Source organism: Uloborus diversus, chromosome 8 (assembly GCF_026930045.1).
Source record: "Uloborus diversus isolate 005 chromosome 8, Udiv.v.3.1, whole genome shotgun sequence".
NCBI lineage: Eukaryota > Metazoa > Arthropoda > Arachnida > Araneae > Uloboridae > Uloborus > Uloborus diversus.
The window spans coordinates 33,890,272-33,902,312 of NC_072738.1; positions in this window are offsets into that span (position 1 = coordinate 33,890,272).

Sequence of the window (12,041 nt, forward strand, 5' to 3'; positions counted from 1 at the left end):
CCCATCAGTCAGTCTTGTTCTCTGGCTTTGCAGTGGCGCCATCTGTTAGACAGTTTGTACTCAACAACGTTAAAGATGGTCAATGAATAAAAACACATTTCGAAAACGAATAAATTATATACAATTTTAAATTTTCTCACATCGGTAAGTAAGCCTGTAGCTCACCACTAGGCTGTAGCTCAGTATGCCTTCTCCTTTTTTTTCCCAAGAAAAGAAGATTTCAAAAAAAAAAAAAAAAAACATCTCACACCACTTCAATCATATCCAAGATATAAAATCGAGCTGCAAAAAAAAAAAAAAAAAAGAGAGAAAAAAAAACAATTTTCAAACATAGGAAAAGTAATCAGCAGAAACTGCATTATGAAAATTTTGCAATGATCGTGTTTTTTGAGCACGATTTCCGAGTTTATTATCAGAGGGAAAAGGAAAAGGAAGAAACAAAAGTTGCATTTCAATTTAAATTTGCGGTAATAAATCGATTTTCATAGATTTGTAAGTAAGCAAATACGTTAATGACTGCTACTCTTCACATGAAGCTCATATATTTTAGTAAATACGTTTCTTTTGTATTCTTGGTAATTTTGGAAGTTTTGGCCCGAGGTTTTGAAAATGAATTGGCATACTCAGAGTTCGCGTTCAAAATGGGGTTTGGACTGCAAAATTTAATACCTCATGGCTTCAAATCCCTCGTGAAAATTTCGTTGGTATAATTTCAATGGAAGTCCACGAGCTTAGCGGTAGCTCTTCGCGCTTAAACGTCGCAGACCCGGGTTATAGATGCCCAGGTTGGGCACTGCCGACTCAACCTTTCATCTCTTCATTAGGTCGTTAAAATGAGTACCAAGCGTGCTTGGGAACTAAACACTAGGGATTCTGCGGGTCGCTTCCCGAATCACTGAGTTTATTTTAGTGTAATTTGAACGAGAAATACTTGCCGGGAAAAAATATGAACTATTGTTGCAATAAGTAAAATAAATGAGTGCAAATGAATGATCCACACACACACACACAAAAAAAAAAAGTCACATTTCATTGTAAAATAACATAATAATTCCAATTCTCTTTGAACGTTCTTTGAACAACGAAATGAATCGTTGCCCTGTCCAAAATTAAGAACACAGAGTTTTATCATTTTGTTTCGTCATACGTGTTAGATGCTGATGAAGTCTCAACGCAAACCAAATTTTGCACCCCTTCAATTTGTTGCATGATAAAAATACAAGCATTATTTTTTCGTTAAAAAAATGGTATTAAATACATTTCGCGCTTTATTGTTTTGCTTTTTCTCTTCTGTATATTTGTTTTGGGAATTCTCAGAATGGGATGTACTGTTTGTCCAATTCCTGAAATGTGTAAAAAAGTTTGGCAACACGCTGTGTCATAATCGCAGCAACTGTCGGTCATAAAATAAGTCAGGGCAAATCATGAAGCAAGGCGGCGGGGGGGGGGGGGGGACTTCTCACTGGACAGCGCAGGTAGAATTGGAAAAAAATCAGGAGGTTATGTGCGGGCGGCAGGGTGAGGGGGGGGGGATCGAAACTTTGTTTGAAAGCCTCGGAGTTAAGTCATCTTCTACACATTTGGGGCAGCTGATATCTCTTTCTGTGATCTATGCTGTCACTATATCTGCGTGTAGGAAGACAGGACAGAAACTTTAGACTAATTTTAAAGCTTCAGGTCAGTCATAGGCGCGGCTGGTGTACAAAGAAAGGAGGGGGGGGGTCAAAAAAGTGTGGGGGTCAGGGAACGTGGCCTCTGAAGCTGATTTTTTTTTTTTTTTTTTTTTTGCAAAATTTGGCTGCATTACTGCTGGCTTTTAATATGACTCATTAATTAACTTCTAAAAATGTGGAATACAATATCAAAAATTGGGAAGGATGACTACCCACTTTAAAGTTCTATTCCTTTGCAATAACACGAGAAAAAAATCATTCATTTGGAAATTTTAGTTTTTATGTTAGTAAAATAAATCAATCCACCCTATCAAAAATCTTTTTTTAATCAATCATTAATTTTTAACTCTGAAAAGTAAGGGGGCAAGGCCCCTTTACTTTTAAAAGTGAGGGAGCCGTTGCCCCCTGTACGAGCCGCCTATGCTGAAGATGTTAAGTCTTCGTGCTTTACCAATCAATCTCGAGACTCTTTGAGTTGAGGTGGTGGTCTTGTGACTTATTTGTTGAACATTGACTCCTTTCAATAGATGTGTCTACGTTATAGACGAGGGCAGACTGGCCCGCCGGCCATCGACCCGCGAGCCGATGCGCCCTCTCACCTGTGAGTCCTCGAACGCCCTCTTCGCACCACCTTTTTTTTTTCTTTTGCTCTGTCAAACCTGTAGACTTCCTTTTTTTTCGCGATCTTAAACCTGTGTGCCTTTGTTTTTTCGTACGTCCTCGAACCTGCGCGTCTTCGTTTTTTATTGCGCCCCCAAATCTGTGTGCCCTCGCCCTTTTTTTTTGCATCCTTGAACTTGTGCACCTTCGTTTTTTCCCTTTGCGCCCTCAAACCGCAACGCCCTTTTTTTGTTCCCTTAAACCTGTGCACATTCTGTTTTTTTTTTTTTAATGCCCCTCCCCTCTTGAACGTTTTTCTTTTTCGTTTTATTTTATTTGTTTCTTTGAACGTTGTACTTTCGGTTTTTTTATTCATTTATTTTTTTATTAATTTTTCGTACCCTCGAACTTGTGCAATGTGCATCTTCGTTTCATCGCGCCATCCTTGTGCAACTTTTTTTTTCTCGCCCTCAAACCTGAGCTCCTCTGGTTTTTCCTTGCACCCTCGATCCTGTGCGCTTTCGCTTTGTTTTGATTTCATTTTATTTCACTTAATTTGCATCCTTGAACGTGTGCGCTTTCGCTTTCCTTTCTTTCTCTCTTTCTTTTTTTTTTCACTCACAAACCTCTGCACCTTTGTTTTTATTTATTTATTTATTTATTTTTTGGCACCTTTTGGGAGTCAAGGTTGACGCCCTCTTGGGGGACCCAGTCCGCCCCTGATTATAGACCTAAAAGAGCGAGACACCAAGAGGGCAGAGACGATGGCACACAAATAAGCAAAACTTGAAGAGTCTTGTACTAAATACATTCCTCGCACTAAGAGCCAATGGAATAAACGATAAGCGCTCCGACAACTTTTTTCTGCCACAACTGATTGGTCAGAATTGGTACTTGACAAACTGAGAGGAAATAAAGGTAGCTCTATTTCTACTTACGGCTTGTTCGTAAATGAAGTGGCATATTTTTGCAACATATTTGACCGCCTGTCTCCCTTTGACATAAAGTGCCACACTTCATCTTATACTCGCCCCTTTCCTCTTATCACCTGTCAGCTAAAAAAATTGTTATCAAAAAAGTTTCTGATTAAAGAAAAATGTTAGGTGTCACTCTACTTCCCCCTCTTTTTCTTTGTCACAAATTGTCACAGTTGATCTTTTACTCCTTCCACTTCTCTTGTCACATGTCACATAAACATATTGTGAAAAAAAAAAGTTTTTAATTGAACAAACATGTGATATGTCACTCTTGTTGCTACCTCTTCCCTCCCTCCTGTCATGAACTGTCCCAATTTCACGACCCCCCCCCCCCCAAGTGTGACATCATTTGTGGGGGATCCCTTAAAGGTCTGTTGAAGTGACCATGGAGGGAGAGTAGGTGAAAGGATTTGATGAGAAGAGAATTAAATTCAGTTTTGAAAACTTGTTCTCTTTTTGTTTCATTCCAGGGTGACGGCGGAGGACCTCTCGTTTGCTATCGTAAAGACAAGAGCTATGCATTAGCTGGCATTGTGTCCTGGGGTATTGACTGCGGACAACCTGGTGTGCCTGGAGTGTACGTAAAAATTCAGAAATACCTTGACTGGATCAGTAAAACCACTGGCGTTCCCCTTGACGATTACTGGCCTAAGTACTGATTTGTAGATTTCTGTTAAAGCGAATTCTGCTTATTTATGTTATGCATTTTGTATTTGTATGAGAATTTGGAGTAAAGCCCACAAGCCTTGCAGAGAGTATTTTCTAAATGGTTTCGGCGACAAAGAAATTCATCAAATTTCAGAATGAGATGTGTTGTTCATGGGTATTCGGATTGAGTACCAAGCTGGACATCGGAGCGCCAGAGTTATTAAGCGAAAGTATACGATGTTTTTTTTTTTTTTGCTTACTTTTATTATTTTCTAAAGCGTCCATTATACCCAAAACTCTTCGTGTTTCGATTAATTTTATTATCACAGCAAAAAATAAATAAAATTTTCAGTGATCAATGCAAAATAATTCCGCCTTCATCAGTAATACAAGGTTTTTTTTCTTCTTTTCTTTTCTTTTCTTTTTTTTATTGTTATAGCAATGCAGGTAATTGTTGCTTACATAATTTTTATTTTTTATTTTGCTCTACTTTTCTTTAAAATATTTATATTTTGTAAATTTGTCTCTTTAAGACCTATGTAGCTTAAAGCCTTCGCGTGATGCACGAAAATTGAGATCATTTTTAGACTCAAAGTTGATCAAAAACGAATGAGTTCTAAAACAACAAAATCGCTGTTCTCCAGGAGTATTGATAAATTAAGTGAAGCTCAGAGATGTTAATTCTGTCTGATGTTTGCCCTTTCCTGAAAAAATTTCAGATGATTGATTCCTAATGTCATGAGCTGATGAGGGAAAGAAAATTTTAATGCAGTGAAACCCCGATTTAACGTCCCTCGATTTTACGTTTTCCCCCATTAAAACTTTTTTTCATCAGATCCCAGTTTTCTCGTAGCCTAATGATGTTAATTTAACCCGGATTGTAAGTTTGTTATTAACGGAATTTCCCGTATACCCCGATAAGTAAAACAAAAAAGTTCTTAAATAAGCATTTTTTTTCCTTTTGTGCTTGTTTTTAAAGCTAATCCATGTTGTTGAAAGTTAATCCATGAAAACATAAAAATGCATTCCGCAGACTGCTCTCTTTTAAAACTGATTTCTTCTTTCTACTTTTTTTTTTGAGGAAACATTTTTGGCCTAAACATTTTAAAACCTTTTGTTTTGTTCAGAAATGGTATATAATTGTAAAAAGGCTTTCGTTACTCAGTCGCCGTCTGATATTAGCAAGGGTTCGGATAGACTAACAAAGTTAAAATATAGATGTTATACCTTTTGAAAGAGTCATCTTTATTGACTTTACTTTTTTCCTATTGGCTTTTTGCTTTCAGTGTATATTCCGTAGTTTAAGTATTCCCGTACTTTACGTTTTTTACTCCAGTCTCTTGTAACGTAAAATCCGGGTTTCGCTGTATCTATTATTGTGATGTAAATTCCAATTTTTTTTTTTTTTTGGTATTTTAGTGAACATAAGCCTGTAAATATTTATCTTATTCAAAAGTAGGTTTAATGTTCATGAATTGTTGTTGTATTGTGCCATTTAGGCTGGCAATATGGGACGCACTGCTTCATTTTTCCAACTGTATCTTAATTTGGTATGAAGTCCGACTTCCATAGTACCCAAATGCCATAAATACCCGTTTATAGGGTAGGCAACCATTCTCAGCATAACAACACATTCAAATAGAGAAAGCACATGGACAAGAGAGAGAAAGTACACTGTTAAAAATTCAGGAAGATTTTCTGGTAATTGTTACTGTAAAATGACGGACTAACGCATAGCTGATTTTTACGGTAATTTATATCGGAGAAATAAGCGATCCCAGCGCCAATTGGTTGCTGCGGCCTACCGAGGATACCGTAAAATTTTACAGTAACATTTGATTTTTACGGTAATAGTTACTGGCAACATGGATGCCAGTAACAATTACCGTACATTTTCCGGAAAACTTTTAACAGTGTACATCCATGCCAAAACCGGGATTCAAACCCGGGACCTACCCATCAGAGTTAGACTTTTATGACCATTAGACAGGGCGGGCGACCAATGTTCATGAATACATGATGAAATTTTGTTCTTCATCATTATTTAACTTACTTCACAAAATCATTTTTATGCAAATGTTTACTCGCATATATCACATTATCTTGTTTTGAAATAATTACTCAAAAAGTTACTTTTTTCGTATTAGACTTTATTTTAATTAAGCGTTTAATTAGTCCTTATTTAAATTCAGCTTTTTGGGTGACTACGTCATACTGACAAGTAATAGTGAAAAATGTAGAATGTATATTCAACGCATAACACAATGTAAATACTTTTTTGAAATAAATTTTTCTGTCATGACTTTCGAATTTTTGTCTGAAGTTCTTGTGAATTGTAATTTCAACCCTAAAATAGTTTTCTGTAAAAATAGTAAATATTTGTGCATTTCCTTCACTCAAGAAAATACTTAATTAAATAATTTATTGGAAGAACTTGTGGATTAAGTTTATTTGAAGCAAAAATCAGTACTTGTATTAACCCAAATGTTTTTTGAATCTTAACAGTAGAATTACTTTTTTTTCCACAAATTTGTAGTTTATATACAAACACAAATACTACAATCCTAAGCGTAAAAGTCGTATCTGCAGCTGAGTTTGAAATGAAAAATTGCCGTTTAAATTTTGTGCCTCCATGTACTTGATTCAAATAAAACTTTTTCAAAAAATTTAAAAAAAATATTTCCCATTCACAAATGCCATAAAACATTGTATTTAGGTGAAATATGTGACAAAGAACCGCCTGGTGACTGTAACTCAATTTTGATAAGAAGTTCAGATGCGATTTTGTGCTCAGCACGGCAGAACACCCAAGTTTAAATAAAGTTTATACAGGGTAGTCCAAAAAATACTGATACATTTGAAAAAGCAATAAAAGTAAACGGGTTGCGATAGGAAATATACCGTTTGTTACATTATGCTTGATACAACAGTTAATTTTCAGACAAAGTTTCAAAAATAGTTACAATGTTCCTCAGCAGATGGCGCTGCAAATATTTTAAAAGGTATAAAAGAAAACAAAGTCTGTAAGATCGCCAAAATGGCCGGTACATTTGAAAAATCAATAAAAGCTAAGGAGGCAGGATTGATTCACAAATATACCGGTCATTTATCAAATATTTTAATCGGTGCACAGATTCTATTTCATTTTTTACGCTGCTGCACATGACATAAAAATTGATGAAGTGCTATTTACTGATGCCATTAGCGCAGAGCGTGCGCAATATTTAATTCACTCCTTTTACTTGCATTTACTGGCAACGGTATGGTTGATAACAAGCGTAGAGCGCAATATTTAATTCGCTTCTTAGCTATCATATCGTGGAAACGCGGTAGACAGCAAGCGTAAGGATTCAGTGTGCAAGTGGAGTAGCGGTGCCATAGTTCATCACTTGTGACGTCATAAAGACCGAACTTTGTTTGAAAAATTGTACATTTAAAAAAATAATTAAAACTTAAACATTTTGAAAGCAACAGATTTTCCTTGCTCTATGTTTCTTTTTTTTTTTTTTTTTCGCTCATTCTATCAACTTTAGTGACTAAAAGTAGTACTTTTGACTGATGGAAACAACTCCATTCAATCGCTGTGTTGATTTAACGGGGAATGACTCAATACTAAAAATATGAAAAATAAGCGTTTTCTGCCACGGCTTTGCAGGTGGTCAAATTTAAAAGAAGATACCTGCGAACTCATTGTCGTCTATAAGCGATAGTTGAAAAAAAATTAAAACAAGTAAATAAAATAAAAAAAAATAACAAAAATAATTTGAATTTTGACTTCTTAAATTCAAATTATGTTTTTCGCAATCACGAGTGTGTGTATGTGTATGTAGGCGTGTGTGTGTGTGCAGGCATGAGTGTGTGTGTATGTGTGTGTATAGGTATGTGTATGCACGCATGTGTGTTTGTATCTCTATGCAGGCATGAGTGTGTATGTATGTAGGTGTGCATGCATGAGTGTGTGTGTGTGTGTGTAGGTGTTTGTATGTATGCGCGTGTTTGAGTCTGTGTGCATGCGTGTGTGTGTGTGTGCGTAGGTTGTGTACGTGTAGATGTGTGCATGTATGCGTGTGGGATATGGAAGCATGGTGACGGTTTTCGCTAGAGGAGCAGCATCGGGACGGTGGTGCTGCAGAGGGAAGTGGGGGGAAAATAAAATCATAGGAACATCAAAACCATCAAGTGAGAACAATAAGCAATGTGACTGCTCAATAAATGCTTGTTAACTTGAATTTGTTTGTGACGAATTCAAATAACATTATTTTGCAATTAGGAGTCAGACCGGGACTCATACCAGGAGTTAGGCACCTTTCATAAACAATAAAAACTAGTATGGTTTGGTAATACGAAAACGTAATCACAATTCACCGAGAAGAAAAAAAGACTTAGCAATCCCTGTCTTCAGATTTTGATAAAATTTGGTGCCTGTAATATTTTATGGTGGTAAGTAAGCAAGACAGTTGCGCACTAAAATGAGTTCTGGCTTAGAAACAATTAATTCAATAGATGCATTATGTTTCTCATTATTAATGGTTTTTTATTTTGACATTTGAGGCAGTGAGAAGCAAAGGGAAGTAAGTGGACATTTTCAAGTTTTGAGAAAAACTCGTTTAAAGATAACCTCCTAGGTAGACTTTCATTCAATTTTATATCTCTTAATCATGCTGTACAGTAGCACCTACCATGGCTTCTAGTACTATCTCTTGCATCAAGACAGAGGACAGGTTCACCCCAACCATTTATACTGGTTATCTCCAAATTTTCTTTTTTTTATTTTACCACTTACATCCCTTTGCTTCTCACTGCCTCATATGTAGTCTGGTTTTTGTTAAAAAGACAATCAAACTTTTCAAAAAAAAAAAAAAAAAAAAAAAGAAAAAAAATCAAAATTAATGTGAATTCTGAAATTTTGAATTCAAATTATGTTTGTCGCAATCACGTGTTTCGACAGGACCCTACTCATTGGTTACTGCCCCACTCGCTTGTTTCTAGAAACGGTTCCTGTCCCTTCTCTTGGGCGGTTACCTGTGTATAGTTGTTTATGTGTAGGCTTGTGTGTGTGCGTAGACATGTGTGCATGCACGTTGGCGTGTGTGTATGTGTGTAAAGGCGCGGTGTGTGGATGTGTGTGAGTGTGTATGAGCGTGCGTGTGTGTAGGACATGGAGGCCACCGACTAGGAGCAGCGGCTACCGGGAGGAGCCGCGCCTGTAGAGGGCGGTGGGGTTGAAAAAGGAACCAGACATCAAGGACGGTCAAATAAAAACAATTAGCAATCGTGATTGCTCAAAAAAAAAAAAAAAAAGCCGATCGCTGAACTGCATGTACTACAACTTATTTCTTTAGTAAATTGTATCTGAGGCAGAACTCCTTCAATCTGTCTAAAAAATACACACGTATGTTGATAAAAGAATGAGCATAAAAAAAAAACTTGATATTTTTATAATGTAATTTTATTTAAATAACAAATAAATAAAACACATGAGTAGGACTAAAACTTAAGTGGATTTTTCATTAAGAGTCATGGGTCCTATTCTACAGGGTGTATCAGTACAGCGTTTACAGACTTTCAGGGCACATAGAGTACACCAAGACGATGGGAAACCACATAGTAATGCATGGTCGGAAACGCTTTCCAGGCGCAGTAGTGACGACACAAGTCACCAAAAAGACAAGATACGAATAAGAGAAGAAAACATGCATATTATCATTCCTAGAACATCTTTCAAGTATCATTCAACAGCTTAAACACAAATCTAATCTTGTATTTACTTCAAAATACACAACAAAAATCACAGCGCTAATAACTTTTAAACAGAGTTACAGAACGCAGTTTTTCACTCATTCACAACCGACAACTGACTGCCGATGCATAGCGAGACTTATTTATAATCTTGTATGGAAAAGTAGGGGAATGTGGGGCAAAGTGAAATAGTTAATAAGACTGAGCCTTTTCAAAGTGAGCAAATTGGAAATTTGTTTTGAAAATTTCAGTGCATAAAGAAAGAACCCTGTAGTTTAAAACTTGCATTATAACAGTATTTTTAATTTTTCAGAGTAATTTTGAGTCTTCAAAGAAAAGTGAAATTTTTTTCCACGGGACAACGTGAAAAATGAAATATTTTTGTAATGAAATAATTTCTACAAAAACTATTTTTGACCACATAAATCAGTAAATAAAAGATTAAATGAATGAATGAAAAGATAATGGAACAATAAACGAAAAGTTAAATAAATTAATTAATTATTACATGACGAATAATAAATGAGTGAAGAAAAGAGTGAATGAACAAGAAAATAGAAAAAAAAAATGAATAAATACATAAATTACTAAATGAAGGAATGTGAACGAATGAATTATCAAATGATTACGTAAGTGATTTATTAAATGATGAAATGTGTTTCGCAATCACGAGTTACTACAGAACCCTAAAATGTTTCTAGAAACGGTTCTTCTCCCCTCAAGCCAGCCCTTCCTCTTGGACAGTTACGTGTTTATAACTGTGTCTGCAGGCATGTGTGTGTAGGCGTGCGTGCGTGTGTAAGCTTGTGTGTGTGTGTGGATAGACCTGTGAGTGTGTGCACGTAGGCGCGTGTGGGTGCGTGTGTAGGACATGGACGCAACCGCTCAGTAGAAGCGGATTCAGGGAGGAGCTGCACCTGCAGAGGCCCCTGGTCCAAGCTGAAAAAGGAACCACAACGCCACAGACAGTCAAATGAAAGCAATTAGCAATCGTGATTGCTCAGAAAAAAATGTCAAAAATAGATAAAACGATTAAATAAATATCGAAAATTAAAAATTGGAAAATACGGTATTGAGACGGGACGGAATGTCTTTCTGTCTGTCTGCCTGCCTGACTGCAAAAGAACTTTTGTGTGAAAAGTCCAATTCGAACAATTTTTTTTTTGTTCGAAAGATCTCGGCGAGGACACCACATTCAGATACTTCCTTTTTAAAATCAACTTTTTGTTCAATTTTGAACAGTTCAAAAAAACTTAACATTAGCGTCTACGAGGAATTTCAAGACAAATATAAATCCCAAACTTAAACGCGAATTTGCTACAAACAAACTTTGTAGGAAAAAGATCTTGATGAAGACCATAATAGAAAATATCTTTTCGATTTGAACAAACTTCCGTTCAATTTTGAACAGTTCAAATCCCTTAACATTAGCAAGCCTACGTGGAAAATGAAAGTCGATATGGATTCTGAACTTAAGGCGGATTTACTTCAAACAAATTTTTTTGGAAATAGCTCTTGACGAATGACTCCAAATTTCGACACCGAAAATTTTGGGGCATCTGACTCCGACTTCTGTACCCGAAAATTCGTCGGTCTCCGACTCTAACTTCGTAGCTTTTGGCAAAAATTTAGACACAGAGGGGAAATGACTAACTCCGACTCTCAAAAATGTAAAGACTCCGACATCTTTTTCCCAAAATAAGTCCGACTCCGACCCCACACTCATTGCAGAGTTGCGAATTTTAAGGGAAATTAATCGATTCCAACTCCGAGTCTTTGAATTAAAAACCTTCGACTCCCGAATCTGGCTCTTTTAGCCCAAAATGAGACTGATTCCGACTCCGAATCAACAGCCATAGTTTTTATTTTTAAATGGTTATTGCTGATATGATTTGTTTTTATTTTCTCTAAAATGTTTTACCTTATGCATTTAGTGTTTGGCGGAGAAATTCGGAGTCGTTTATGTTTCTACATAAAGATATGAGCAGACAATTGTTTTTTTTTTTTTTGATAATGAAAATTATTTCTTTAAGTTGACATTTTGTTGTTTTATTTAGTTTAAAAGTGCATTTATTCACTTTTAATTACTTATTGGCAACAGAGGAAAAACAAACGATTTTTTAAAACTTTTGACAGTGTATTTATTTTAATGAGCTTATTATTTTTCATTCTTTTTTTTTCTTTTTGAAAACGATTAAAGTTGTTTTTTAATGGAAAAAAAATAGATTATCTGCTTTGTTTAAAAGGGGTTGCTACTTTATTTGTTTATTTATTCATTCTTTACGCATCTATTTCTTCTGATGAGTAAGGCGTATTTTATTTCTAGAAATCAAGTTAGTAAGTCACGTTTGTCACAATTTGCGATTTTAGCTAATTTTGAGAATATTGATCCGATATTAGACAG